General features: G+C 32.5%; 1 protein-coding gene across 2 annotated transcripts in view; it reads right to left on the bottom strand.

The window, feature by feature from the left end:
• LOC123275313 (LIM/homeobox protein Lhx9-like) overlaps nt 1-25,575 on the bottom strand; it is a 209,919-nt gene that overhangs the window by 129,311 nt on the left and 55,033 nt on the right. For both annotated transcript variants that reach the window (XM_044743347.1, XM_044743348.1), the window contains exon 3: nt 13,809-13,867. The gene's annotated coding sequence lies outside the window, so the exon portion shown is untranslated. The remainder of the gene's footprint in view (nt 1-13,808; nt 13,868-25,575) is intronic.

Genomic DNA, 25,575 nt, shown 5'->3' with positions numbered 1-25,575 from the left:
TTCACTGTTCACGTTCGTTGTAACATTTTAAACTCGCATTTGCTCGGCTTGATACCTAACTTTATTCGCAAGGCTTCACACACCATTCGGAAAAAAGCCTGTTACGAAAACTAACTCCTGGCAATGGGGCTTTTCGTCAGTCCATCACTAAAGTATTTAGAAAATAAAAAGCATGTATAATTCCCGAAATAGTGAAAACTTTTTTTTTAAACTTATCCAACACTATCAGCATATTATTCGGACTTGTTTTTCCGTTTTAATACACTGTAAAAAAAAACCGGTGTGAGTCCATGCGGTGTACGGTGTTAAAAATTCCGGTGTTTAATTCAACACCGAAATCGGTGTAGCAGTAACACCGGTCGCGGTGGAAATATTTTTTTTCAGTGTTAAATCGGTGTTATAAATTTTCCGGTGTTGATAATATTTTAAGTAACACAATTTTTATAATTAAACTTTTTATGTTTAATAATTAAAGATAAATAATCAAAAAAACGTTAATATTTAATTAAGAAAGTTTTAAATAATAAAATATAAAGTAGATAAAAGTTTTTGATTAAAATAAATACACTGTAAAAAATTTCGATGTAAAAACGGACCCAGAGCATTTTACACGGCCGTGTAGTGTGAAATAATGGTGTGAAATTCTCTCGGTGTAAATTTTCGATCCGTGTTACTTTAACACCATTATTAAAAGACAATTTTAGGACATCATATAGATAATCGGAAACTCTAAAATAGTGGATTTTAGTAATTATTTCATAACTTTTAAGTATTTTTTTTAAGATTTTCAGAATACTTCTAAGATAATTTTAGAATCAATGCAATTTATTTGAAGCAATTTAGTTGAAATTTTGTCCTTAAATCTTATGTGGAACCTTTTTTGAATAATCTTAAAATATTTTTTTAACTATTTGAGAACAAATTTTGAATACATTTGAGACATTTTTCGGATATTTTTGAGACAATTTTGGAAGATTTTTTGGACAGTTTTAGAGTGTTTTTACAACAAATTTGAAACATTTTTAGAACAATTTTGAACGTTTTTTAAATGATTTTCCTATAGATAATTTATTTTTGCACAGCTATAGATTTGTCATGTTTAAAACATCCATTATATTATGAGAAACATCATGGTTACAATAAAAATAATTATTATATTGTTCCTAAACATTTAATATTGTAAATACTATTTAACTTGTTGTATAACATTAATTAAATCGATTTCTGTGTAATTTTATAAATTAAAAATTCTTAAATAAATGTTACTTGTCTCATTTTGATAAATATTGAATATTAATTGTGTTTTATGGATCATGTTATATTTATACTCCGATACGGTGTAAATTTATTCTACTGTTACACCGGTATTACACCGATATTACACCGGTTTAACACCGGATTTTTAACACCGCAAAAGAGTACCGTTACACCGGTGTTAATACACAGGTGTTACATAGTGGTGTTAAAATGAGTCCATTTTAACACCGCTTTTTTTACAGTATACGAATAAAAAATATTTTTCTACTTCATTCTAAAGCACTTAAAATTTTTTCAATTATTGAAGATTGCCACTGTAAATCCAAGTGTTTTAACAAAACACACATAAAATGTTATGTTCCTATCTAGAAGCATTGTAGTCACTTTTAAAACACTTCCATGTGTTTTAATTTCCCATGTTAAATGCCCATTTGTAGTCACTTTTAAAACACTTCGATTTACAGTGTGAAAACTCGTTCCCCTCCTTCTAACGAACAGTAAAAGCAACTATTGTTATGAAAAATACAGGCTTGACAACACTCGTCTAAAGTTATGATACACTCACGGCCGAACTACGCATTTTTAAGCTGATAAACAATATAAATCTCTTCAAAATAACTTTCTTAGATCAACCATATTTCTCTTGAATCAAGTAGTTTATTTTCGGTACAGCCGTTCTTTAGAATTTACTAATTACATAATAATTATTAGACAGTGATTTAATTTTATCGTAATGAAGAACAATGAATTGAATGTTAAGCTTTAATTTACAACTGGAAGTGAAACTGAAAAAAATATATACAAGAGTAAGTTAGTGAGAGGATAAAACAGGAAAAGTATAAGTAGCAAAGTAAAGGCAACAAGGAAAAGTGAAAGAAAGAAAGAAGGTCGGCATCTCTTCGGTCCTATTAAAAAGCCCGTTTCCGCCTCCGTTTCTGAAAGCTTCTTACAGCACTTGAGGCAACTGCAAAAGTACTTGAAAGCTCGTGAAAAGCCCGAGCCGACAACACTTTCTTGGTTGAGTGCCGTCCCGCCAGGAGGCCGCTCTATTACTTATTCGCACCCAGTCACGAAGATACGATTACTCTAGTTGCAATATCGACTGGGTAGAAAGGATCCTTATGTATTAAACATCCACCAAGAACGAGAGTTCATCTTCCCACACTCTCACTCCACTGGATTATCTTGAATCCTATTTACCATTGCTGGACATCTGCCCATCTTGCGGCGGGCATACTTCCACTCCAAAATACTCATCCTTGCTTTCCCCCAAATTAATTATTCTATCAATTTACATTTATTCAACACTTTGATCTGCTTGTATTCAATAAAATATCGCGAGTGATATTTCGTAATTAGCTTGATGCTAATAAACATACTCAAAATCTCTTTAGTTAAGTAGAGTACTCAGTATTGCTCATACTCATTATCATCATCATCATCACTTTCTTCTTCATCCGTCGGCAGGCGAGAGTTGGAGCGCTTCGGGGCTCGTGGAGGAAAAAAACCTGGAAGAAAAGAGCTCGAGTGATGGAATAAAATAAAAATGAAAGTGTCGAGTGAAGATGAAGACGAAAGTGAGACAGAGAGACTCTTGGTAAGAGTCCCAGTAATCCGTGTTCGGGTGCACTCACCCTAAGATAACGGGAAAACATACATAATGCAGTGTTTCTCTTAAGAGCTACCAATAGTAAGTAGCGTTTTAAGTGACAATAGACCACTTATTACATGCCCTGCAATAAAAGCAATAATACTGCTCTTTGCATTAACATGCCATTGATTAATTATTCAGTAACAAGATTTTTATTATTATTAATGCAATAAAATAAAAAATGTTAAGCTAATTTGTAACTATTATTTAATTTAAATTGTTAAAAATAATAAAAGAAAAAATATTCTTGAATCAATAATATAATTTCAAGAATTTCATCACTTGAAATCAAACAAAAAAGTTTTTGAACAAAATATTATTGTTGGTCTAAATAAATTTTATTTGATTCAAAAATTTTTCGTCTTGATTCAAGAATTTTTTTCTTAAATCAAGTGAATTTTTTGTTTCAATTTCTACATGAAATTTTTTCTTTCCTTTTCATGATAATACCATCAAAATATCAATTTAATAAAGGAATTTTTCAAAACCTCAATAAATGAAAAAAATGTTAGTTAAGAATAAAAAGAAAAAATGTTCACTGCAACCTTGCAATTATCTAAGAAAACGATGATATCCGGAAGTCAGACGACTTAACGAGGCAGCAGGCGAGCGAATCGTAATTACGTTTAGGGTCGTGATTAATGACCCCCAAGGGTCACGAAAATTAAATTCAATAATTCTCTCTGTATTCGTTTTGAAATTCTTTAAGGGTCCTGGAGTGGAGGTTGAAGAGGAGACGAAGTCGCAGTTGTTCACATAGCGTGTAGTTGTGTGGTTAGGTAGAGTTCAGGCCGTACCGGGTATTCATGGGGGTTAATTTCTGGACAATCGCTTACAGACTGAGTCAACGAGGACGAGCGGGACCCCCTTAATCCTGGAATAGTCAGGACTCAGGACAATTTAGAGACTGGTTACCCGGTTTAACGTCAAACGAGTAGTGGGACCGCGGCGTGCGGTGTGGGTAAAGAATGGCGGTAGTAATATCGCGGGCGTTACTCTACTACATATAATACGGAGTGCGGCGCTCTATCTAATCTGGAGAGAGCTAACCAGAGTCGGAGATACAGCCCCGGATAGGAGTAGCCACGGAATGAACAAGGCAACCCGTGCAGAAAAGAGTAAAGTAGAAGCTAGATGCTAGAAGCGAACAGGATGCTTACAGTTACAGTGTTACGAGAAGGGTAGCGGGCAATACTGGATAGGGAAAGAAGCCCACCCTCAGCGGTGGATATAACCTGGCTCTTTAATTTAGAGTCACTGGACAGTAATTAAAATAACCACCCCCTACACACATATTCTACAAAGCGGTACCCAACCTCTGACCCGACTGTCATCTACTCTCGTTCACTATTTCTTTATACTAATTTTGTTTTTAATTATTTGTGCTTGTAATTATATGGTTAATAAATACACTTGATAAAAAATAGATGATTTAAATATCTCAAGCTGACACTGATATTTAGAGAAACAATTACTGAAAACTTTAAGTATTATTTTTTCTCTCAAAAGAAATAAAATAAATTTTAAAATAAAACAAAACGAGTTTACTGTAGATAAAATAGTTGAGTGGACGTTAGCATCCAGGCGCAATTAGAAATATTTTTGTCGGAATTAATATCGAGGAGAGTTGCAACACCAGCTCGGGTCTCAGTAGTTACTGTCTCTGTATCTCCGCTATTACTTTCTCGATCCTTCTCTCATTTTCCTCGCTTTCTCATTTACTTCCCTCGACGTTTTCTCCGCCCGTATGGTATAGTAATAGTAATACTACTAGTTAGAAGAGGTGGTGCGCCAGGACGACAGCTTCGCAATATGGGAATACACTGGTACGGGTGCGGGGGTAGGTCGACGGGGTGAAAGGCTAAATTAAATTTTCTATTTTCCAACGCTCCTCATTCGAAACTCACCCGCCTGACCTGGGTCCCACTCGTTACAATCATATGGACATCTTCAACTCGGACGTTATTCAAGACCCGGAAATTCATGTCCGTACTTTTATTTTGCGTACTTCGTTTCCTTTAAATTACCGCTTTACGAAGAAAATATATTTTGCGAAACTTTAAGCTGGCATTTGAGTATTACTAATTTTCATTTCCTCTTATGGAATAAAAAATATTTATTTATTTGACTAGCTTTTTATTGAATGACCGACAAATGGTCAAATTTCCGTTCTGGTATTGAATGTTGATTTCATCATTTGAGTTTTAGAAAAATAAATGGTCAACATTTTAGAGCGGAAATAAAATTTTTCTAGTTCTTTTTCTTTATATTTTAATATTGGCAATTTCAATTTTCAGTATAATCATGAATGTGGATCAAAATCAACCAAAGTCGAGTCCTAAAACATTAAACAATTAAAATTTTTAATGTTTAAAATTTTCTTATTCATTCTTGTTTATTAGATAAAAAAAATTATTTTAAACCTTTTGTGAATATTAATAAATATAAATAATTATTGTGAGTAAAAAAAAAATTTTTTTAAGCATAATAATTCGAAACCTTCGTTATTATTTTTATTCTTATAAATTATTAAGAGTGAATAAAAATTAGTACAATTATTTTCATTATTTCAATCAACAAAGTAAATATTAAAATGATACAGACTATTACCATTGGCAATAAAAATAATAAAAATAATTCGGAGGAAAACTGGACTGGAGGGTTTCTCGAATAAACAATTTATTTATTTATTTAATACTGTTGTTATTATTATTTATGAGTATATAAAGATACATTTTTAAAGGAGAATGAAAATAAACAGTAAAAAAGATTCTTATTCGATTGGTAGTGTGGTCGAAGGATGTACCAGGTGTTACAATAAATTTCGGTTATATTTTATTCAAGCCAGCCCGATCGGTAGTTTTCAATTTGCCAGCTCGTATATATTTCGCGTCGGTTTCACGGGTTAGGGTATGGCGCAACAAACGTAGTAGTGGGCTCACGACTACGAAAAACTGTTTCGAACTCTCCTGTTGGAGAGTATTGCCCAGCAAGGGTCCCACTCTTCTCAGAAACTCAGACAGATAGAGATAGAGATGAAGACACGTAGATGGAAAGAAGAAGGAGATTTCCAGAGTGAGATCAGTGGGAAGGAGAAAGGGTGTACAATTTCTTGGTCAGGATGGTCTGTACATGTCGATCTAGCTTCAGCCCGCGAACCCAGTCCCTCCCGATGCTGATGTTCCTTCGTCTTATTCCTCCTGTACTCTATTTCTTATTCCGCTCTATCTATATACTACGTACGGAGAGCAAGAGGAGTTGATGAAAAAATAATAATCCCATGAGAGTGGTCAGTTATTGAAGAAACGGAATCATTCCATCTGCTGCTGTCGATCCAACTCCATATCCATCCTCCAGCTCTAGTCACCTTACATTCTTTCAGTTTCATTCTTGACCCAGCCCAGAATCCAATTTAATAACCAACAATTCATAACTTTTTTTTATTTTCCTAAATTTTTATTTCTGTCAATTTTAATTGATTTTCGTCATAGGATTTTAATCTTACTACATCAATTTAAAAAGCTATGTTTTAATTAAAAATACTGCTGGTAGAATTTTTTTTTTAATAACTTCTATTCATTGTACTGGGTATATATCACTCTTAAATTGATTGAACTCAAATTAAATGTAAAAATACTGTGGATTATTAAATTAAAACTAATGAATATTATTTTCAAATAGCGAGAATATTTTTGTAAATTCTCTTCGTCCATCCCTAATTAGTGTCTCTACGTAAATTTTTTTTAACAATCGTTTATATTACATAAAAATTCGTATATTCTCTGACAATTGCAGTGATATTATTTTTCAATTTTACTCGTCAAAAAAACTTCGGAAACGCGGATTTCTAGTCGATGAGAAAAATCCACATAAAAATAAAAGAAATGACCATATGAAATACGACTCACGAGGTTGTTTCTGTTGGCTGACCACGACAAAACTACACTACACATCATACACTACACGGGATAGTAAAAAAATTTACTCGGTGGCTCGTGTTATGTCATAAAGTGGATGAGTAGCGATTTCATTGAAAGTAAGTGCGAAGGGACGCGAAATCGTACCTCCAAAAGAATGAACAGTTGTAGATATTTGGCTTCTACTGAAATTAAAAATATCGATTGCTATTGATGCTCACACTATTGTAGCTTTCATGGAAGCGAGTGATCCTACACACTGACACACCCGTTCCTATCGACATATGCACACATCTATGTTCAATTTGTTACTCTTCTGGAAGACAATGGGCATTCTTTTAGCAGACAGTAAGAGGTACAAATTGCAGTTGCCCCTGCGTCTCACTTTGATGGACCTGTGCTCCCAGTAATCGTCATCAGTTGTTCATCATTTAGTTCCTTTTTGTCACCTAACCCCTCGGAATAAATTCGACCGATCAGCATACTGCCACGACAATTTTTTCGCTAGTACGTACACAGTACACCAGAAATCTCTAAAAATACAAAGACTTTTATTGTTTACCCTTTTTTCATCACCACTCACAGCTAGCTCTTGCTGTTCACTGTTGCTCTACTCCGTCCCCAGGTTCATTCAGCCATTACTCGATTTGCGATTCGATTTATTCTCATTTTCGATTTGCAGAAAAAATAGTCGGGTGTTGAAAACATTTAGTCTTTTTATGATAAATTTTATGTGTAGGGACACCTGGTCAGAAAAAAAATTTATTTGAATCAAGAAAATAATTTCGGAGAATTTCATCTCTATTCAAGTAGAAAAATTCTTAAATTAAGAAATTTTTCTTAGTTTTACTTGATTCAAGAATTTTTTGTCTTGATCCAAGCCAATGAAACTCTTCAAAATTACTTTCTTGGTTCAAGAATTTTTCTCTTGATTCAAGTTAATTTTTTTTTTCTGTGTGCTTCAACGTGCAAGGTTTGATTAGGCTTCCGGTTAATTAATAACCTCTCATGCACATACCCGTGGTGAATGAATATGCATGGAAGTTTTCGTGTGTTGGTTGTGCCGAGTATAAACGCAGGAGCAGGAGGACAACGGGGGAGAATCTAACCAGAAGGGCCAGGACCACTCATTTACATGGGGAAAACAGAGGAACCGAGGATGGGGAACACACATGCACACACACTGAGAAAAAAGTATTTTGATAATCACAATACTTGGTATTTTGATAATCAAAATACCAAGTATTGTGATTATCAGAATATAAGTCAGTTCAAGACCTATACTCTGCGCAGTAAACTATAATATATGCTCTGTCACTGCCATCGACGTTTTAACACTAACAGTTAGTTTATTTGATTTATGCACTGGTAAAAATAGAATTCAACTAATATTTATTATATTAGCTTGAAAAAAATTTATTATTACACTTTTAATTTTAATTTTAATTTGTTTTGTTAGCTTTATAAGTCAATTGATTTGTGCCAGTAAAGTGAGGTTATAAACATCTAATAGTCTGTTACATTGGTATACTGATAATCAGTATACCTAGGTATTGTGAAAATCAGTATGCTTATTGTGACAATCAAAATACCACGTATTCTTAGTAGCACAATACCAAGTATTCTGATTATCAAAAAAAATATCCTTAGTAGCAAAATACTTTTTTCTCAGTGCATAGTATATCCTTGATTCCTCTTATTGCTCTGTACCACGGCATTTACTCTATCTGTGTCTGTTATTTTTAATCATGTGTATGCTACATTTGTTTTTAATGAAAGTGAAAAATTTTTCAATTTTTATCATCAACAATAGTTCGAAATTATCAAGTAAACAATTCAATTGTAAATTAAAAAATTAAATCAATAATTTTTTTCTAATAAATGACTCGGATAATTAATAAAAAAAAGTAATTTATCTAATGAAATTAACAAAATCGCATAAACATTTGATCTATCCACCGGAAGTAAAACCATCTGTCATACACACCTGTCTCGCGTCTTTCCACTGTGCCTTATGGTGCATCACATTAAAAAATATAAAAAACCGTGTTTCCGTCAACTGTGAAAATGACATGATGCATCCTTTTTTTAGTTGCAATAAAAAAATGATAATTCTCATCATCTGCAGAAAATAATACAGCAAAAAAAAATATTTATTCAGTATAAAGAATTGAAAAAGGAGGAATAAATTTTGCAGAGAAATAATTACTGGTAGTTATTGGTTTAAAAAAATGTGTATCATCCTCCGGACTGCAGATGATGAGTGATCTCGGTATAATTGTTTTAATACATTTTTTTATCAGTTTAGTTAGTTTGTTTTTTGGGAAGTCGGGGAGAAAATTAAGCGGTTACAAGCATCGAGATCGAAGTCAAGGGATTTTTTTATTGACTCGATCGGCAGCGATTAATCGTTAAGAATGCAAGCACAGGTTGCGCAAATTATCCCTGCTCGATCTGCAATCCGTCATGCAGCTATTCCTTCTCTGTCTTGTTCTATGGACTTTTTTTTTTTTTTTTTTTTTTTTTAATTTTGCTTATAATCTCTTGTCCTTATTTTCTCGAGTTAAGTTCCAAAGAATCTAATTTCCGTCTACAGTTTGATACAACTAAAGAATATAAAAAAAAGATGTTAAATTAAATTAAATTAAATACGACAGTAAGACTCGTTGTAGCGAATCAAGGAATTACTCTCTATTCCACCGTATATTTTAAAATAATCATTACAAGAAAATTACTTCTAGTAAATTTACTTCGTATGAACAAAAAAAAAGCTATAAAATAATTATCATGATTTTAAAAATAAAATTTATGGATAAAAAACAGAGAAAAAAATCAATTTAAGCGTGACATTTCGTAATTTAACTCACAAATAAAAGAACCAGCCAATAATATAGTGGCTAATACAATTGGTAAGATAAAAATTGACTCGATCAAATATCTTGGCCCGTTTATCATAATATATCCGGCGGAGAGAGGGCCCGTGGCCCTGTAATTTATATTTAAATAAGATCAGATTGAAACCGCAAGGTAAATACTCGCCCCTCAGGTGTGTTCCCATCGGCGTCAAAGTGTTGTGCGTCGGGTCGGCAGTAATGTTACAGCTACAATATAAACTATATAATTCAGCGAATGAACGGCTGTGTCTGTACATGACTCGTATCGGTACTGGTTATGGCACAGTTCTACCTCGGACCATCACATCACCCGTGGATGATATTTCTCGTATCCACTTGGCATTACAATTGGCTTGCGGTCGGAAACGATCGGCCCGCCGCCGATTATCGCTATCGATCAGCTCGTCATGAACACAGTATTATTCTATCTCTCGCTTATGATCGCCCAGTTACTATCGTAAACTCATTTATGTTATACCGTCTTGCAAACACTCATCATCTTATCTTTATATGTACATAAATATAATGCCAATACTCTTACTAATACTAATACTAGTGCTAATAGTAGTAATACTAATGTACAGATGTATACTTAGCACACAATATTATACATCACTTTTATTTGTGTACAATACACTGGAGCCGGACATTAAACCGGGCGATGATTACAACCATTACTCGCCTCAATCTTGGAAATTTATTTATTTATCGGCTATTTCAACGCCACCTGGCAAATTTGAAACAGGCTTGGCGAATCCAAATAAAAACGTCTTGAACATTTATTTTATTATAAAAATAATCTGTTGTATGTAATAAATAAAAAATTTAGAAAAAAACAAATTTTTATTAAAGGAAAATCAAACCATCCCTGCTTATATAACTTTTACTTGATTCAAGACAATGAAATTCCAAATATTAGAAATTAAAAAATTGGAAGCTTTTGTATTCATCATACACACAATAAATATAAACGCGTTAAAATATTAATTTTTTGAACTTAAAAAATGGGATTTTTAAGTATAATTTCAGTATTGATACCCTACTGCACAGAAAAAAAAAATTAAATTGATTCAAGAGGAAAATTCTTGAACCAAGAACATAATTTTGAAGAGGGTAATTGTCTTGAATCAAGACAAAAAATTCTTGAATCAAGTAAAATTTCCTTAAATCAAGAAAATTTTCCTTAAATCAAGAATTTTTCCACTCAAATCAAGAATCTTTAGTTCTTTAAAATTATATACTTGATCCAAGAAAATTTTTTTTTTGTGCACCATCTTTCGGAATTATTGAAAAAAATTTTGGTTAAATCTAAAGATCACAAGTTGATAGTATTATCAATTTTCTTCGTGCTGATTTAATGAGCAATATACATAAAAATATATGTAAATATATCCAAATATGAACAGCAATTTTATTTGGATTTATTTTCACTGCTCTTAGTCGGCAACGGCTGCAGAGGCGTATAATAAAGGCTCCCTGGAAACAATATAAAACAATAAAGGGTTCTTACCATAACCACCACGAGTGTATGAACGAACGTACAAGTGAACGAGTAGAGTCAGAATAGAATGTTATTGTATATACGGTATATGTAATCATGTGAGCTTTCTTTCTTCTACTCCCTTCACTTTGCAGGACCTCTAACCCAAGCAGAGGTTATCCCCTTTATTCTTCTTTTCAGATCCACCTTCCAAGTGGAGTCCGACGATCTAGCTCCGTCGCTCTGCACTCGGTCAGTTGTCTAATATATGTGATAATAACTTGCCCGGGAATCGAACCTGCTGGCGCACGAATCTCGGATCTACATATATGGATTACTTGAGCCCCTACTACTATTACTTCTACTACCACTACTGCTACTACTACTACTACTAGTGCTTTCCGTAGCTTCTACGGTTCTCGTATTCGTGGATGTACGTGCAAGAGAAAGATGGATAAATTTAGCATAGAAAGGAAAACCGTGAGATTGCTACCGACCCTCGATTTGACCGAGGGGTGCTTCTATTCTGAGAAATCCAAGATTGAAATTTGAAATATGGAAATAACAGAAAACGATCACTTGGAAAATGACAAATTTTTTATATTTTAATAAAATACAAATTACATTCCGCAAAATCCTACAGTGAAAAAAATAGATGGAAAAATTACGTGCTCTATATGTTTTATTATACCTCCAAAACAAATTATTTTTTATCCACAATAATATACTGGAAATAAAACTAAAAAGTTGATTTTAAATAATGTTAATTTAATAATAATATAAGATATATTATACACCGGAATTTTTTCCCTTCCATTTTATTTTATGATAAAAATAATATATTTTCCGATTATTGTATGCTGTAGGTACGATTATTAATAAATAACAGTTATTATCTCGTTAGGTAGCGACAGTCTTGGAGTACTGGGGGATATTATATTTGCAACGTTTTCCGACGTACCACAAACCATCCCTTTCGACCCCTCACGTCCGTTTCCGGAGTAGGTTCGTCGCGTTGCGTTACGTCGGGGTGATATTCTCTCTTCTGTTCATGTATATATTATACATACACATAGATATAGCAATAGACATATACGGATGTCTATGTGGATGTAGGTGTGCTGTGCTGCGCGCTTTATGGCATGCCAGACTGGTTGGTTAATGTTCCGTGGATGGGAATCCGCCGCGTCTTATATCCGAAACAAAGACTTTTGTTACTTGCTAACGGTTGGCGAACAACCACTCCCCCCTCATGTGCCGCAGCGATATAATATAATATTATATTATTGAAATCCGGATACACATATTTCTTATATTATTATTCCAGAAGAGTTAAGACGCGACACACAACACTGAACTGAACTCAAAAATTCTGTCCTATACATAAGATAGTAACTATCACACGGGAAAGCTCGATTTAATTTATGTTTTTTGGTCCTCTTTTTTATCAAGCTAGTTTTATTTATTTTTTATTTTCATCGGATATTTTAACAGATTTTTTAACGCGTCTTTTTGTTCACACAAACTCGACGTAATCTTCGGATTAAGATCCTTGTAGGTGTGGAAGATTGAATTACCAGCATACCGCTTTGAGGATACTCCCCGATGAGAGGAACAACCGACCAGGGAATGAAAAAGAGTCTGCATCGAGTTACAAAAAAATAAATAAACAAAAACCACCTTGACCCATACCGGTATAAGAGAGTTTGAGTGCCTTTAGAGTGTTTCTTTTAGCTAAATCTTTATCAATCACCATTTTAAATTGTGTTATATCGATTTTAGTTATAGCTTATCAACCCTTTAGAAAATATTGGTGTCAAAATGATTTATAAAAATTTTTTGATATTTAATTTCTTATCAAATATTTGTAAATAACTTGAAAAAAATGCTTAAATATTTGTTTAAATAAAATAAAATTCCCTGAAAAAAAGATTTCTGATAAATTTTTTATAATTTCGATATTTTAAACGGAAATTTGAAAATTTTTGTGTTTATTTAATTTGGTCGTTGAAAAAAAAAAACACATCACTGTTTAAAATTGTGGCTTTAAATGATTGACGCAACGTGAACTATAAAATGTTTTTGCAAGAAAGATACTTGAAAAATTCAATGCAGTCTATTGCAGTAATTTTTTTTTTTAAGACTTATTATAAAGTGTTATAATTAAAAAAAAAAACGCATAGAAATTCATTAAAACTTCAAGTAAGAACTTAGTAAGTAAGTGTACTAAGAATTAGTATAACTCCTTTTTCTGAGTACACTAAAGTGGCTTACTCATAACCAAGAGTGTTAGCTAAAAATAAATATATAATTAAAGCCAGTAATAATGAAGTTCTTTATGCTTTTAGTGCTCTGAGACGCGGTGAGTGTGTAATGTGAGCACAGAGTAGTGCACAAAACGTATATACGACCGTGTATAATAACACGAAAACGTAAAATCTCAAATTCAAATGCATTAATAAAATATTATTACGGAACTTGCATTAATTAGCATCAAGCTTTACGTATAAATAGAAATTCACAATATTATATTTTGGCATTTCAAATATTCAAATAATTACTGCTGTGAGCTGTTTAGTATATTTGATTAATAATTAATAATGACTCACCTAAGCTGGCAATCGCTGAATAATAGTCTGTCTTGTTTAGAGGGAGAATTATTGTAATCCTGAAACAAACAATTCGAAATTATGCTTATTAGTTGGAATTATTGTGAATTATCTGTTAATTTCGCTTTTACACAGCATTACGTAATGTTTATCTACCGAAAAACTTTTATAATTAATGAAATTTATTCTAATACAAATTTACGAAACTCAGCAAATTCATTTCCCGTGCAAAATGTAAATTTTATAAAAAAATTTTCAGTACCGATAATTAGCGATATATTCATGAACGAACAACGGAATACCGACTGGATAATAATCTTGATCCTCTCAATCCATTTTGGAATTTCATTGGATCCTACGAAATAGCAGCGAGTATATATAATTGCGAGTGGAAATATACACAAGAAGAATAAGAAACAGCAAAAAAGAGAAAGCGATGTGTAAAATGAGTTTATATCAATAATTTCAGTATTATAGATATTACTATTATATTATTTGTAATATATAATACGTGATAGAAAGATATATACCATTCAGTGAGCAGGGATGGTATTGTGGAGCATATGCCGGTCTCTCGACAATACTCGTTAAATTTTCGTCTATATAGTCCACAGTCAATATGTTGCACACGAGCACAAATCATTATTATCGGGTCGTTGTGTTAAACTGCCGAGGATTACAGCTTAATCTAAATTCGTTATAAATTGTTTTGCCTACGTAGCGATAACTCACCGCATGTGGTTCTATTTAATTGATCGGCACCCAATTAAATGTCCATCAATTATTATTATAAAAAAAATAATTTTTTTCCTCAATATCCGCCGGTGTGAATTCAAAAAGCAGTAAAGAATTCAGCTGTGAAAAATGATTGGAAGATAAAGGATAAGAAAATTCAGATAGAGTTGAGGGTGTTAAGAAATATCGGCGGTCAACCTAACGGAGAAGAGGAAAATCCCGTATCCTGGCAGTAACGAGCGGTACGTACGAGAATACATCCTCCTTCAGTGAGGAGGAGCTGGAGGAGAAAGAAGGAATGAGAGAGTACCGAGAGTACCCTTAGTCGGCTTTACCCTGGGGAGGTTTTATAATGGCGTCCAGTTATTACCACAGGACCCCGGGCCACGGACACGATGGGATGCTGCGACAAGAGATGCCCGATTTAACAAGTGCGATGTGCCCAAGCTACCACTCAACTGTTTGCTGGCTTAATATATCTATATATATATATATATGGTTATATGTATAAATGTATAAATGTAGGTAGTACGGTACTGGACTCTCGTTAGTGGTACTCAGACAGAAAACCAACGTGGACACCCCCGCTAATGATTACGGCCAAGTTTCATATTCAGTTTAGCCGAGTGCCCAAAGACTCGCCAATTAATTCGTCATTAACTTTATAAACTTTTTCCTGCATTTATCTTCAATTAAAAAATTTTTTTTCATTTTATTTCATATTAATATACTGAAATCTATTTTTTTTTTTTTTTTTTTATTTTAGGAATTAGTACATTGATGAAAAAATTAACTTTAATGAAGAGAAAAATTTTTGAACGTCAAACTGAAGAATTCTTTTACTGTCAATCAAGCAGAAAAATTCTTAAATCAAGTAAAATTTATTCAAGCCAAAAAGAATTTCTCGGTTCAAAAATATACTTGATCCAAAATGATATTATCGGATCAAAATTTTTTCTCTTAATCAAGTTAATTTTTTTCAGTGTACAGAAAATTTTAGTAGACAAGATCAATCATCTCTTGACTATGTAAAAAAGTGAAAAAAGACGCGTGTTCTAATATCGTCCCAATACAAATATAAAAAAATAAGTCTCTTTTGGTCTTTCGGTTAGAAGACGAGTCTTGGAATGGGGCGGCATGGCAGTAAAATCCCATACTTCTCACTGATATACGGTATGTCAATTTAAGAGCCTCCACAAAGTGCAGTTGGTGCTGTACCGCGTTGATGCATCGCGCCGAATTAGCTTCCCACAAGCGATACGGCTTTTGATTTCTCACCAGTACAGCTTCAACCAAAGACCCTGCGGTATATATCTTAGCTCGTCTCGGATCTTCCCGCAATAATTCAAATTTTTTTACTCTATTTATTTTATCATCATTTATTCCGCTTATATTATTCTTTATTGCTTAATACTCTTTGATGATACTGCCGCGAAAAAAAAATATTAAAAGATAAAGATCACACAGCGATAGGATATAATAAGCTTTAAACACCTGCCTGGATATAAATGACGAGTGACAGCAAGAAAAATAGCTCGTTTAATTTTATAGAATTATTTAATTATCTAATAAATAATAATATTTATAAGGTAGGATTGTCAAAAACAGAGGAAAAAATTGATCAAATTTAGAGAGCATCATATTAAATATAGAGAAATTCTACTGTACATTTAATAAAACACTTTTAACCTGAAATACACAATGACAAGGTTTTGAAATAACGTTTTGTGAGAAAGAACAGGAAATAGAGGTGTCCTTGCAGTAAAAACACTCGGAAAAATCAAATCATCATTTGGGGCAGATGAGAGTCGAGGCATTACCGTGTATTTTGGGTTTACCCACTATCTATTCAATTATCACTCGGTAATCTCTTGATCTTCATTCTACTTCCACACTCACAATCGACATACGCACGTTCAAACGGACATAGTGAGGTAAGGTAAGTAAGCTAATCCTATTTCACGACTTCCGGCCATTCTTGGGTTTGAGCGACGTGTCCTGTGACGTCAAAAACTCGTATACCAACTTCACGGATGCACGGACAGAGTGGCATAAACATTAGCCAACATTTTTAACGATTACAAATTACAAGTAATATGAAGTAGTCACAAATTGTGTTACTAACTACCAAACTCGTTATATTATCATTCCTCAACCAACCAACGGTGTTTTAAAGTTATTAATTAATTAATAAATTAATGAATTGTAAATTACGAAGTCAATAATCGAGTTAATAAACGTTAGCAGTATCGAATTGGATGTTGAGATGCTTCTTGAGGCTCCGGCCTCAGTGTAACTCAATAAGTACACGGCACGTTAGAGCCTTCGACTTCACAAGTACCAGCTGAGTATATTATAGTTTAGTTGCGTATTATATACGTAGACGTAGACTTAGATGTGGAATGAGGTAAGTAAAGGTTGAAAGGACCGTTTCGAAGTTTGCTACACCTAACATATTTTACCTCTGCTCTACTCAGTTCCAAGGGCAGAATGTAAACTGTTACAGAATAGTGTTATATTGTATGGCATGGAATAGCATAGATGATGCTCCGATATCGCGGCAAGTTTAAGGAAGCAGTTAATTACGAGAAGATGTGAAAGATTAACACACCGTAACGAGGACCACTTACCACGTTTTTTTATTTTTCATACACTTCACAGAACACACAAGAAATCACACCTATTGTGTGTACTAACTCGCTGATTAATTTCTACTGATAAAATTCATATATACTTATACTTTTAGCCTCCAATTTACGAGCTAGGTTGAAAAATTACTGCTATAAAAAATATAAAAAAAATAAAAGTCGTCAAATGTCTGTGTTATAACTGAATCTCTCGTTTGCTATTTTTTGAGAAATTTTATTTAGTTGTTTGTTAAATATGAAATTTTTTTAATATTCTAATAATGTTTTTCATAAAAAAAATTATATCAAAATAATTAGTACTAAAAATTTATGATGAATAAATACTCATATATATTGATAAAAAAATTAACTTGGTTGAAGAAAAAAAATCATTATGAATAAATTTCTTATCTTGAATGAAGCAGAACAATTCGGAACTAAATAAAATTTATTTACTTAAATCAAAAGAAAAAAATTTTTTCAAGTGATTTTTGTGGTTTGGGATTTTTTTTCTTGATTCAATTTAATTTTTTTTCATCTGAGCAAAATTATCTAAATTTTAGTAAAAAATGTCAAATTTTTTTTTCACCCGAAATTCGATCAAGGTTATTTTTAAATTATTTAATTACGAGTATACCAATATAAGAAATAAAAGTTTAATCTCGTTAGATATTTTATTTTTTGAACCATTTTAGACGTAGATTTTATCGAAAGAAAGTAAGTACATCGAATTCCGCATAATTAATTTGATTGGATTCTCGTTATATTAAAGGTTCGCGTAGCGAAAAACGGAGAGCATAGAGTGCGTGAGTGGTGCAGAAGTAAAGGAGAAGGCTGCCGACATTCCGGTTACGGGGAAACCGACGTAAGTTTCCCGATTGTTTCACGACGTAAGTAAATTTAATTTACTGGCTAATTATCGTGGGGTAAAGTTCTAAATTAAACTTGTAATTGGCTTTCGCTTGATTCGAAGAAATTGCGCCGAGAGCCCCGATCCCCGCGGACAGACGAGCCGAGACAGCAAGGTGGATGCTGATCTCAGCCCCGTACCCGGTTACTGTACTACCACACTGCAGATTCCGCAGTCGCCCCGGGCGATTCTCTGTAAGGACGGCTCACCGAGCATGGTCTTTGACAGAAGGGTATTTTGTTATTAAGGATGTAATAAACAAGGAACTGCAAATGACTCGATCAAAGCATTAATGGTTAATTATTTTTAAATGCCGAGTGGTATTAAATATTTTATCGATATACCGCGAGATACAACGATTTTCTTACTCATTTAATTATGTAATTAACTATTATTGTTATTAATTATTTACAGCATTTTGTTGTACGTTGTAATACTAAACGTTTCATCATGCAACAAGACAGCTAATCAATATTCGTGTGATTTATTTTAATGAGAATAATCTGCTATAGAGTACATACTTTTATTAGAATTATTAATCTGCTTTTGGATATTAAATTATTTTGAAAACATTTATTTTATTAAATTTATAACATTAATTTTTAATTTGTCAATTATAATTACTTGAAATAAATCTTTTTTTCAACTTCTCAATACACTCTATTCGAGAATAATTACAAAGAAGTAATTAAATGTTTTTTTTTCACACATTTTTATTTTATTACTTTATCGAGAAATTTTTTTAGTTTGAGAAATTATTAATCTTCAATTTTTTTGGATTAATATTATACTATAATAATAAAAAAAATGTTTTAGCACAAAAAAATAAAAACAATTATTCATCGCGTGAGTGACTAATTTGTGTGAGAAGTGAACAAATAAATGGGCGGTGGGATAAAGAAGGATGAGAAATTTAAATGGTGCATAAAAATGAGACGTTTAGATAAAAACAAGAAGATAATCTTGCCGATCATACAAAGGAGAGTAGACGTTAAGTCACGTTCAACCTTACTTAGGGAGATTGTGATATTTAAATTGTAATTTTTACTGTATGCAATGTGTTCCGGGGCCGGCTCGCGTGTGTATAATGTATGCACACTGTACAAGGCACTTTGTAATGGTCTACTGGTAAACTATACTGACATTTGCGCAAGAACGAATTGCCAGATGATTGTATGCGGCACAAGAATTATTATAAAATATCGCCATGTGTAATTTTTATTCAAATTCACCTCAGCAAAGTTTGCGAAAAAATCAAATCTATTTTTTGGATAAAATTATCCTAACTAGCATAGCGTTTGCCATATTTATTGTGATTTAACAAGCGTTTGTTTACAGAGTTAAATAAACTACGTTCGATTCAGGAACGATAAATCCAACTGCCTCGTAAAATCTTAGTAGCGAAAGTATCGGATGATTCACGATGCAACTGCACTCATTCCTGGTGTGTGTGTGTTACCTCTCCGCTACATTTATGTTTAATTTTCTTTCTTTTGAGGGCCACTCTACTTCAGCAAGCACTTGCACAATACAAATAAATACAAGCTTTAAGTATAAAGTGAACAACACTCAGCTTCACTCGGTTGTATAATCCAATAAAATTCAGCAATTAATTAATGTCTTTAGGTGATTGAAACCGTGAAAAGGAGTTTTAGTTTATTTTCCAGCCGGTAAAGGACCCGTTTTCCAAAGACTATTTCCTTTACTTTGATGCGACCACAATTCTTGTATTGGATTTCGATAGTAAAGTACATTCTTGTTAAGTATTTCTGGGTAAACTGGAAGAGATACCTATACGCGAATGCAATAAAATAACGTATAAAATAATTGGCTGTTAAATTCTTGACCACGTGGGTCTGGATGGTGAAACGGATCCTACCATCTTTTATTTTTATTTTATTTTATTATTTTTTAATACTATTTCAACTCTTGGGTCTCGCTGTGAATACACGGCTGTAAATTCATCCAAATATTTTATTGTGTGACAATTTTTATGGTAATTGTCGGTATAAATTTACGGCAATGCTTTTTAAATTTGTTTCTTTGTTAAATATATACATTTTTTTATTATCGAATTATACTAAGGAGTAAAAGCTTCATACAAATAACAATTTATTTCTCAACAATATCAATAAATAATTTCTTTTTCTCGTTATAAATTAAAGTTAAAATAAAATTTTGTAACGGAGAAAAATTAAAAACTATGTTGCAAAATTTGAATATGTTTGAAATATATTTATGTTCTTTTAAGCTAAAAATAATTATTCACATGTACAGAGTCAAATAAAATAATTTAAAAAATCGAGTGTAAAAATTGAAGGACCGTCAGCAGCCAGGATAATTAAAGTAAGTAAGTATGTTACCAAGAATTTCGACTAAATGGTTTCTTTTCTATGGATTTAGTTAAGTTTATTATATGGTGTGTGGAGTTAAGACTTGACATAAACGTGGTGAAGAAAAGGAAAAAAGAATACATATACCGAGGAGGTTATGATGCAGTCTGTCAGCTGGTAAAACCATAACTTAACTTGTGCAAATGAACTGCATTGTACGCATTGTTTATGTCTCGGCATGGGCGATATAGCATCATATTCACGACTAAAAATATATAATCTTCAAAATCAACTGCATTCATAGTTAATGAGTTATAAATACCCGAGACTCAGATTTCCTGTTCTTTATTTAATTTATTGTAATTATTTAGCTCTGTTTTATGTTTTAGTCTGTTCATTAAATCGTTATTCTGTTTTTTTAACCCGTAAAGTATTCCAAGTTTAAACGTCAGCGTATTTACACTAAATAGATTTTGAATGAAAAGATAAAGAGATGAATTTACGAGTGAGCCTAAAAGATATAGAATCAACGTCTCGAGGTCAATGGATACAAGCGAGACAGAGCCAGGATATGCTAAATGATCTCATTAACACATTCCTCGTCTGCTTTGCCTCCCTCATGTGTCAGCTTACAGTCAAATTATTTCTTTAAACGAAACTTTTTTCAAACACTTAAAATACATTTTTCGATTTTGATTTTTATTCTACCTAATTTCAAAATATTTTAATGTATTTTTAATTCTATAAATAAGCTCATGAATTTCCAGAGTAGCTGCTCAATAATTAAATTTATTCAAGATAGTAAGAAACTGATTTTGTCTTATTCTTTCTATTTGTTGTATTACAACGTTAGTTGCCTTTAATTTCTGTAATTGAAATTTTTTATTACTGTTTCCCACAATAAGAGACTCTTCATTCGATAATACATTTTATAATCCAATCTTACATGCAATCATTAAATGTCTCTTGGGTTGTTTTCATTTAGTTACGGTGAAAATACTGTTTGTTGATTCGATTTGGTAATTTACTTTTCTCCTACTCAACTGATAGAACCACGTGGGAAATCGCGCATCAAACAGTGAAAATTAAATTGTTAATTCAACACAAAAAGTTATTCCATGACTGTCCGCTTAGACTGGCAGACTACACCAGCCTACAACTCAAACGCAAAAATATTTACGATCGACATTGAAAAAAATAATTGAGACTAAAAAACTATACGATTTTAATTATAAGTTGTAAACTGTAGTACGAAGAGTACGCTCTCATCACCAAGAGGCAAGTGGATTTAAAATTGATTAATGTAAATTGGTTCTGTACGAACAATTAGCTATTCCTTGTTCATGTATATAGTTATTAAACTATATATATTGTGTACGGTACTGTGTGTTTTAGGATGAGTCAGAAAGAGACGGATATAAAGTATCTTTCGAGTGCACAAGCAGAAGAGAGGATGAGTAAAGTAGTTTCAGATTAAAGTTTAAGGTTTACTATATATATTAGGTTTATATAAATATATAGCTATATATCATAACCGGTGAAAAGAGACTATGATATTGTGGCTGTGATGATGATGTTTATCTACGTATACACTTAAATTAATGGAGAACAAAATAGAGGGAATGAATACATACGATGTTTCTGGAAAATGGAATTAATTTCCTGGAATTAAATTCACTCTCTATTTATCATTTATCTTATATTCATGAATGAACTATTAAATAAACTATCTAGTGATGCACTAACAAATTAAATTCATATTGCTTGAGGCAATTGAATAAGTTGGACAAAAAAATTTTTAAATAAGTAAGACATTTTACTTAAACAAGTCTTAGTAAATTTCTTAAAAATTTAACTTTTGCATTTGTTCTCAATTTTTGAAAAATTTTGCAAATTTTTTGACTCAGCTTGAAAAATACATTCAATTCGAAAAGTTTTTTCATGATAATAGCACCAAAAATTTTTAACAGGTTTTAATTAAACTCAGCAACTTATTTATTTATTTTTTGGACAATTTTCGAGGTCAAGTTTGAAGATAAGTCAAATCGGTTGAATAATATAAAAATGAGAGCAATTCGAATTAAATAAAAATTTTTAACTGTTAATTTTTCTTGATGAAGTAAATTTCAATTGATTCAAGAATTTTTCTTTCTTTGTAATAGGAGTATAATTTGTATAATTTCAAAAAGTAACTACACAGAAAAAAAATGTTCTTGAATCAAGTATATAATTTTGAAGAACTTGTTATTCTTGATTTGAGTAGAAAAATTCTTAATTTAAGGAAATTTTTCTTGATTTAAGGAAATTTGACTTGATTCAAGAATTTTTCGTCTTGATTCAAGACAATTACCCTCTTCAAAATTATATTCTTAGTTCAAGAATTTTTCTCTTGAATCAAGTTAATTTTTTTTCAAAGTATTAACTATTAATTACTGTTTTTTTCCGAATTAAATTTAAGTGAACATATTATTTTATTTGATCTTAGACATTGTATATAGTGCAATAAGTAAAATATATATGTAATATATTTATTTAAATTAAGAACGATTAATTCAAGAGAACAAGTAAGTTATCAGAGTAGCTGTCATGCTCATTAGCGAGTCTACACGTCGATTTAACCTTTGGAGAGCTCACGGAGATAAAGCCACCGTATTATACATATAATACCCTGAAGTAAGAAAGGGTGCGAATGGAGAAAAGGAGGACCGCGAGAAGGAGGCCGAGGGTGAGGAGGACACAGACGAAGTTGAGAACGAAGGAGTAGAGACAGAAATACCGAATGGAAGATGGGTAATAGGTTGCTGGCTGGTGTATTATAAGGCAAGTCGAGTACCGAGTTAAACACGTTGTACGTTGTAGGACATCGTGGACTAGCACCGGCATCTGGGCATTGTATCGCACGAGACCCGAGAAGTTATTCTGAATAACAGCTCATTGGAGCCAGAGCCGGAATAAGAAGAGTGTACTGTTAATACTATACATAACAGGTAAATTCTACATAGTCTATAGTACAGGAGAGAAATCCGTTCTCTGTAGTCAGCATGCTTGGACGTCGATGCTGAATGTATGATGCAGGATATTAAATGTAGATGTGTTTACATACGCGCAAGGAGTATAAGAGAATAAATAAGCATCAGGTCGATTTGAGGGCTTTCGATGCAGCTGGCATTTAGCAGGCATTCAATTAAATATTGATCCGGCGTCAGTAAGCGCCGGTAAACAATTATGCACGCTAATTAATGCCGGGCCGTTGTCGGTGCAATCAAACCCTATCGTACTGATGCCTACTCTATACTCTACTCTAACTCTACTCTGCTGTTCTGTACTTCTATTCTATTCTATTCTGTTCTCTATTATGTTCAACTCTACTCTGTTATGTTCTGTTCTATACTAGCTCAGTAATCGGTACTCTGTACTCGGTTCTATTCTACAATTGTGTGTATCCGCGAGCACACAACAAAAGAATCCGTTGCCGGAATGTTTGTAGTGGATTTTAAAGGATCACTTTAATAATGCGCCGGATCAGTATCTAATTATCCAGCTGTTATCATTATTATTCATATTTTACTGGATAACGCCGAATTCAAGAGCAGAGAAATTAAATCCGCAAATAGACACTCCAAACTTTTGGATTTTTATGCTAATTATGGCGTTCGTTTATAATGGAGGAGGGATAAATTAATTAGGCTCATTAAAACTCTTTCAAAAAGCTCTTGTGGAACGAACAAATATTTTTTGCTATTAAACTAATTATTTTTCTGTTTTTAATAAATTTTGTAGTACTATTTAACCAAACACTAATAGAAAAATTAACTTGATTTTAAAAAATTTTTGATACAAGAAAATTATTTTTAAGAATTACAAATTTCCTCAATCTCTTTACAGATGGATATTTTAAAACTGAAAACAAAAGTTCCGCTTGATATTTTTGTAGCGTCTGAGTATAATAGTAATTAAAAGAGGTAGAGAGGGAGAAAGATAAATACAGGGAGCGGAATCAATGGAGAGACAAGGTAAAGTTTTCCATATAATAATGTAGAGTACCTGAGACCCGTGTTTTAACTATCCCCCGATCTAAATGCACTCTAATGGACTGCATTAAATAGAGAGATGGAGCGGATGGTTTAAAGTGTAGTAGGATGGGCAGCGGGGGACAGAGCTCCCCAATCCCCGTCTCCGATCCCGGGGGTGCAGACTGACGGGGTTCTAATATAAGCACTGAAAACTGAAAGGGACTATGCCGAGGGACAGGTTTCTGTATACGCGGGCGCAACGACTACGATGAAAACTTTTGTATAATTTCCTGTTGACATTGGACTTGCCTACCGGCTCGCTACTTCTCTTTATTATTCACTAATTATTCAATCTGCTGCAGTTTAATTACGACATTTCACCATCCGTTTCATTCTACTGGCTGTATAAATACACTTTCAGATAAATTTACCTCAACTGCTTCTGGCTAGTTTTTTCAAATAATTCTTTTCTTTTAAATTTTATTAAATTTCCTGCATAATTAACCGATGTAATTATGTATGTCAACATAGCTTTCATATTATTTTATTTTTACTTTGTTTTTTTTTTTTTTTTATTTTTATTCCTCAGGATTAATAAAGTGAGTGCTAATGCAAATTTTAAAATACCTCGATTAATTTACTGAGGTAAAAATAGAGAGCTTTAAATAGCCCAGACGACCGACCGGGTAATTGAATGTGACACAATAAATAAATTACTCGGCAAAATTTTATTGTGAATTTAACGGACGTAAGGTTGTTTGTCGGTGAGTGCCTCCCATTTACTTTCGTGTCGTAAGATTGCGATGATAGTAATATGTATAATATAAATATAAATATAAGAGTCCGAAAGTGATCCCGAGTTTGAATTTACCCCTTGGAATTATTCGTTTAAATGCTTGTGTATACTGTCTGATGCAGCTGTCGAGTGCCAGACGATATTGTCACATTAAGTTCTCTTTTCATTATCATTACATTTGAATTATTGATTAATTTTATTTTACATAAGAATGCAAATACTGACAGATAAAATTAACTCTGAATTTTCTTTTGTTCAAATATTTTATTACAAATATATTTATTTTTTTCCAATGATGGTTTTACTTTGAATAGATTTTTTTGACATTTAGTTTACTCATTTTTTTAAATTAA

The sequence above is a fragment of the Cotesia glomerata genome, linkage group LG1 (assembly GCF_020080835.1).
Source record: "Cotesia glomerata isolate CgM1 linkage group LG1, MPM_Cglom_v2.3, whole genome shotgun sequence".
Lineage (NCBI taxonomy): Eukaryota > Metazoa > Arthropoda > Insecta > Hymenoptera > Braconidae > Cotesia > Cotesia glomerata.
This window is presented reverse-complemented; position numbering and strand designations above follow the sequence as displayed.